Genomic DNA, 7,242 nt, shown 5'->3' on the forward strand with positions numbered 1-7,242 from the left:
CCTCAGAATCTGGTTTTCATCTCCTAAGGGAAATCATTCCTTTTAAGTGAATTCTGTAAATTTCAGATGCAGAGGTTATCAGACAGCTAGTATTTTTGTTATATAAGAACTGCAATTTGACCAACCATTGATAAATTATTCAAATGATAAGAGATCACACAATTCCACAATAGTTAAAAATAAAATCAAGAAACCCTTTCTAGATATTTTTTTCTTGCTATTATCTCTGAATCTTGAGATTTAACATTTAGCCTTACTGCAGCCCTTCACATAAAGCAGACATATCTGAAAAACTAAGGTTGTCTTGGATACAAAGAATGCATGGCCTGATACATTAGTGACTGGCCCCTTGCTCAATATATCTTTCACAGTTTCAGTGCTCTGAATCATAAGGCTCTTACTTGACTGAGAATAGATCATAAAAGTTGCTTTCATTTTAAGTACTAATTCCATGTATTTCAGCATTTTCATTGGAATATGTGCAATGCAGAATATGGCAGGAATTCTTCCAAAGAACAAATTTACAGATGCAAACATGTTGTTTTGACAAAGACATTATGCAACTTAGGCTCAAGTCTCAAATACAATTCAAGTTCAAATAAGCCAGCTAGTGAGATGTTGCATCTTCTTTCAAACCTCATCAACAACATTTCTGCTGTACTGCATAGTTCTCATTTGTGTGAGATTCAGCACATTTTCTTCTCTCAACTTCATATGGGTTTTTACCTGCTGAACCTCATTTAGAATTTCCATATTATTGCAGAATTGCTTCCTAAATTTGCTACATACATCATGAAAGCTGAACCTCTTATATTACACAAATACATAGGGAGGGCCTGGGTATGAGGAATACTCATGAAACCATCAAAACCAACAAATTACTACAAATAAACAATAAGGGAGAACTAAATCTGGTTCTTTTAAAACATTTATAATCCTCTTTGAAATATTTGGCTGCCTTTTTGAGAAAGGACATTGATGTAGTCCAGAAAGAGTCAATAAGAATGATAAAATTTGATTGTTAACATGCACAGAAAGTCTGGGAAAACATGAATACTAGAAATTGAAATCTAAGCTTTTAACCTCTTCAACTGGTGTTTCATAAAGGAATGAAGCAAAACCAGCAGTATCACTCCAGGGATAGATCCTGCCTATTTTGCAGAGCAATAACTGAGCAATAGTGGAGTTCCTTGCTGTGGTTTTAGGAATAAAAGTTCTGTTGACCTACTCTATGGTTATATAATACCTCATCTAGCCCTGAGCAACACTGAGCCCACCTCTGAGCTCTTTGAGCATTTTTATTTAGATGTCAGCATTCCCTCATTTACACAGTTACACCAGTGTGTCCTGCCTGCACTAAGTTCACATCCTAAGATTGAATTCAGCAAACAGGGAGCACATCCAAGCCCTATCAATTACTTTGTCATTTCACACAGTTTAAAGATGAGGCAAACACAGATAGGTTAAAAGACAGACTAAGATTTTTTTCTTCCTCTAGGCAGGGGTGCTCTTGTGCACATATTCTGCCATCCTTACACGAGGGTACACACACCACAGGAGGAGTGTATGCATCCACAGTGAGTGTTTGTTTCTGTGCCCTGAATCACCTCTGAGGAAGCATCCTATTTCTCTTCCTCCCCCTTTTCTGTCCTCATTCTGAGCCTTATTTGATGTCATTCATTTTACTTCAAAGGGAATTTAGACTGAAAATAACCATATGTTGCTCTGCACGACCCTTTGCTATGGTTGGGTCCTGGTGTCGGAGCTGTGACATTATCAGGCTGATGTCAAAAAAACCTTCTGAAATTCCAGCACCCCCAGGGCAAAGAGCCTCCTACTTCAGCACACAGTTAAGTGTTAAGTGACCCAATAGACTCTACAGGCTGTCTTCTGGTGAAGACAGAATAAAATGTTCTGTTCTTCTCCACTTTGCCTTCATTTCTGGCCACCAGACAGCTTCTGCTGCTGCAAATTTCCACCAATTCATTTCATTGACTGAACTTTAAAACTCCACCTCGTCAGCTAAACTTAGTAAGCAGTAAACATTAAGAAGAAAGGGAGCAGTCATTTTTTTCTGAGTGAAAGCATGAAAAAGACACGAGGAAGACATTAGGATGACTGAGGGCACCCTTACACTGAGCAGTGGAGTATGGCACAAAGATCTCTATACTGTCACACAATAAATGAGCTCCAGAACAAGCAGCAGTGTAGCTACATCAGAATCTCATTATTCATGGGCTAATTACCCTTGCCAAGAAGCACCATATTAATGCAGCTATGATATTTCCAAGATGCAAGATCCCTGGGTTTGTTACTAAATCAAATCAAAAATTCATTTCTGTTAATACAAAACTTTTAAATAGTGATTTTGGCAAAAGACAAAATTAAAACCCCAGACATAATCCTCTTAAGCTTGTCATTGTTGTTATTTTCTGCAATACACGAGGCTAATAGGATGCAGAAACAAACCCAAAATCTCTCCAATGTCCTGGATAGCAGTCTTGGCAACTTTGCAGAAGAGTGCAGCTCACTCTCTTTCTCTGTTTCACTGTGAGTAAAAGTTTGAAGTAAAGTTTTGTCTCCTGCTCTGAGCAAAGGAGAACTATTACATTCATGCTTTCCCACCAGTTCCAGTACCCAAACAACTACAGGGCACAGAGATAGAGACTGACATTATGATGGTGATGAACAAATTCTTTGGGGAGGTTTTGGTTTCATCTCTTAATCCAGTACATATTTCACAGAAGCAGTTTCAAAAACCAGAAGAAACCACCCTGAATTCTCTGCAGCCTATGGTAAAACAAGGTCCACAGGACCACATTTCAAACTCTTTCCCAAACCTGGCAAAGAAATAACTTAAGGAAAGGGGCTCTTTTTCCTCCCACTCCTCAAAACACTCTGACCATTTTGTTACAAGGGTGAGCTTCCAGGGCTAACATGAAGTAATTTAAAATTTGTTTCTGAATTCATTTTAGGCAAGTTTCATCAAATTAACCTACAAATTAACATTAAGCTATCAAATACCACTTCCATCAAATCACATTGTTCTCCTCAAACACTCATACAAATATATGTCATCATTTTAAACATCTTCGAACTGCTTGGTTTGGACCTGCCTCTTTTTCTTGTAATTAGGAGCAATGGCATTTCAATACTATAAATCTATCATTAAAAAGATTAATCAGTTTTTACTTCAAACACTCAGCTAAATTTTTTTAAACTGACAGTAATCCCAGAGCCCTCAGGTGTGAGTAGTCATCAGCTTATAAAAAACATTTACATCACATGTCTGCTCAGTTCCGTGAGTTCCTCCTGAGATTAAGGTAATGTATCCACACAAGCTGGAAAGAGCTTGGGAAAACCTCTCAGCTCCAATATTCACTTGTGTTGGATGTATCTGAACATGGTAGATTATGATCATTCACTCACTTTTTCATCCACCTCTGTTTACCAAGGCAAATGTTCCTCAACCAGAACTCTTTTGCATCAACAGAAATAGTCTGACTTTTCACATTGGTCATGATATATTCATGGCTTCTATCAGAGTACAATAACACCAATAGCAGAACAAATCAACAACATTAGGTGGAGCCTAATCATCTCTAGCAACCATTTCTGTTCCCTTGAAGATAATCTGACAGAGTGCAGCCTGCTCCCTGCCTCTGAGTTTCCCAGGGACTCCTCAAACACACACAGGTATGAGATACCCAACCAGGGAAGCAGCAAGGTCTCACATGCCTTCTCTCCTCAGAGTTCCAAGCTCTAGTCCCGTTGGTGACTGGTGATGCACTGTTCCCAGGATCAGCCTGTGGTGCCCTGCTCTGTTGGATGCTTTGCGTTCACTCGACACGGGTAACACAAGACTGAAACTGCCTGCCCATAAAGCACCTCTAGGTGCTGTTTAGGTGCTCCTTAACCTGTCAAATGGCCTTCCTGTCAGGAAACGAGTGCAAAGGAAGGCCACCATTAAGCTGCAGGGTAACCCTATGCCAGGAAGGGCTACCAGAGCAGTGTCACCTGGCTTAGGCACGCAGGCACAGAACACATCTTTGATACAAGATTGTCCAAAAAGTAAACTTTTCTCTTAAACTATGCTTACTTACACTCTCTGAAGTGGAATTGGTTCTTGTTGAGCCCCTTTTCTCTTTATCAGCATGAGTTTTTCAGCGTTTATTCCAGTATGAAGCAGCCCTTGGAGCCCCTGCAGACTGCTACTGCTGCTGAGCCGTGCCACCTTCTGGATCTCCCGAGAAGCACAGACTGGCTGCGAGCGCCTCCGGAGTCCCAGACTCCTGGAAGGATGGCCCTGCATATGCCTCGGCTGTTTCCACCCCGACTCTGGACAATTTCAATAAGAACTCTTCCCACTGTGAAGTATTTTTTCCTTATATACAGACAGAATTGCCCGAGGCTACTTGTCTGTTGCCCCTTGCCCCGTCCTTGTGCATCTTTGTGAAGAGTGTCTCCACGTTCTTCAGAAATACCTCTTAATATTTGATATTTAATTAATTTAACATTTGAAGAATGGAACTACTTCCCAAAAAAACTTCTTCTTCTTCTCTTCTCTTCTCTTCTCTTCTCTTCTCTTCTCTTCTCTTCTCTTCTCTTCTCTTCTCTTCTCTTCTCTTCTCTTCTCTTCTCTTCTCTTCTCTTCTCTTCTCTTCTCCCCTCCCACAGGACAATCCTCTGGTTTCTATGATTTTCAAAAAGGATAACAGATCTTTTGCAATGATATTAGCAATTATATTAGATTCTCAACACTCTGAAACATACCCAAGCAGGGCTCACTGATCTTTTATTTCTATATTTTACTACTACAGGTGGTGTCCTGTTCCACCCCTGCTCTTTAGCACAGAGCCAATGCTGGTGGCTACACACATGCATAGGTCTGTCAGAAAAACCTTATTTAAAACCTTGATAGAGCTTTCCCAAGGCATTTTGTGGTTTTCTTTGTCTCCTGCTACTGAAACCAGGCCAGTATGTAAAACTAATCAGTTCTCATTAATGTTAAAACCAGCTTTCAAGTTTGTGTAAAAAAATTAAAGTGTTCTGAAAAAATAGCCTTATTCTGATTTTTTGTTTCAATCTTATGGTCATTTGACATCTGTTACTTTGATTACTTGGCAATAATATGGAGATATTATTTCATACTTGATATGTACAAATGTATATAATTTACATTGTTAGCTTTACTTGTCTAGGTAACTGCTTCAGAAATTCTGCAAAAGCTCTGTGATTTAAAGACAGGATAACAGATATGTTAAGTCCATCCTGCTTTCAGAGGGACCTTGGGTCACAAAAACAATAGAAAACTGCTCATGTGAGAGTACCAGGCTGTTTCTGCTTCCTAAATGTCTGTAAGGCAAGTCTGGACCTCAGCTGCAGCTTTGTGCCACCAAGTGCAAGGCTGATGAGCCTTTCAAACAAGAGAACAGATTCTCACCCATTCCTGCAAGAGGTACTGTTTGCACAATGTTAGCAGCCATCAAAAGCTGCCACAGGACAGTTTGAAAGAGACTTTCAGGGGTCACTGAATTCAGTCTCCTGCTCAGAGCACAGGTCAGGCTCTGGGCAACTGCATCATGACAAACAAGTAGGATTGGTCACCCTACAGAGTAATATCTCATTTCACACAGAACTCATCTGGCACGTCGTAAACAAATGGCTAATCCTAAACCAGAGTAAATTAAATGCATGTTTAAACACACTTCAGTGATCAGATTTTAAGAGATTTGAGGCTAGATCCCACTAATACCCTTTCATAAATAATTATTGTGGCAGACCCCTACAAAGTACTTCTGGTTTTATACCCTGTATACATAAGTTCTGTCCCTCAGCAATTTTTTAGTTACACAGAACAAAAGACTGATGGAACAAGAGAGATTTGGGAGCAGGGGAGCAGATGAGTTTGCTGCATGGAGTGAAATTAGACTGCCACTTAACATACAAACCAGTAAGTATAATATTGCAATGATTTTGCACGTCTTGTCATGTGAGGAAAAATAAATTATACCCTTTTTACTGAAAAGTGAGGACTGAAATACAGGATAATTTAAAACACCATTTAAAATTATGTTCTAAAATTAGAAAGCAGAAAACATTAAGATTATTAGGACTATTTTCCATGTGTACTTGAATTGCCTCTTTCACTGTTTTCCATTACACTAGGATCAGGAACCTGTCCCATCCCTAAGCCTAAATATGTCTTGCTAAAACAAATACGAAGAAGATGCTTTTTTTTTATGTTTACATTTTTATCACACTAAAATAAATTACCTTTCTTGTTTAGATTGCTTTTCATGCACTGTTTGTGTTAAAATCACTTTAATCATAAACACAAAGATAGTGTTTTGCAAGTGGTTTAATTAACTAAAATGTACTTCAAGTGTGGTGGATCAAAAAAGGTCAGTTTATCAAACATTCAAACTTCAAAATTTTATGTCTCATCAGGAAGGTGAATAGAATTTGCAAATAATGAGAGATGGTTTTGTAGGTCTATCCACAACTTGGAAGTCATAGAATTAGTACCTTTTTCCCTCTACATCTACTTTATTTGGAATTAAAAAGAAAGTTTGTAATATTCCAAATTCTGTGGTGTTTCAGAGCTCTGAAGAAACAGCTCAGTTAGATGAAATAGTTCATCTGAAATGAAGGAGAAAGCTCTCTCTCAACCTGAATGACAGACCACCTTTAAAAGATATTAAAAATAAAATATATGATAAAAATAAAGGGTATTTCTATGAAACAGAGGAGGTCTTTGCCTTCTTTAGCTCAGAGAATGCCAGCAGAGCTTTCTGCAGTGTCCTTCCACCAGCAGGCTGCTCCTGGGGGCAGGGGAGAGATGATGGAGCCTTTCCTCAGCGATATCCAAGCAGCAGAATGGCAGCACTCCAGTTCTCACAGCTCACCCTGACTGACACGTTCCCCCCACCTGCCTTTGCCTGACACCTCTCCTGCCTCCCTGGAGCCCACCTTGTGCCCTGTCACCGTCCCTGCCCTGTTACCTCCCCACCAGCTGCCCAAGGCTCTGCCTTTGCCCTGCCCAGCCCCTGCCTGCTGCAGGCTCTGCTGCCATCACTGCCTGTTCCTCTGTCCCACCCCCACATCCTGCCCTGCTCCCTGCTCTGTTCCAGCCTGTCCCACCAGCTCTGTCACTGTCCCTGCCCTGTCCCACCCCACCATCCCACCCCAGTTCCTGGACATCCACACCCCCCTCCCCAGCCCTCCCCTGCTGGCTGGGGC

This window comes from Lonchura striata, chromosome 1 (genome assembly GCF_050655825.1).
Source record: "Lonchura striata isolate lonStrDom1 chromosome 1, ASM5065582v1, whole genome shotgun sequence".
Taxonomy (NCBI): Eukaryota; Metazoa; Chordata; class Aves; order Passeriformes; family Estrildidae; genus Lonchura; species Lonchura striata.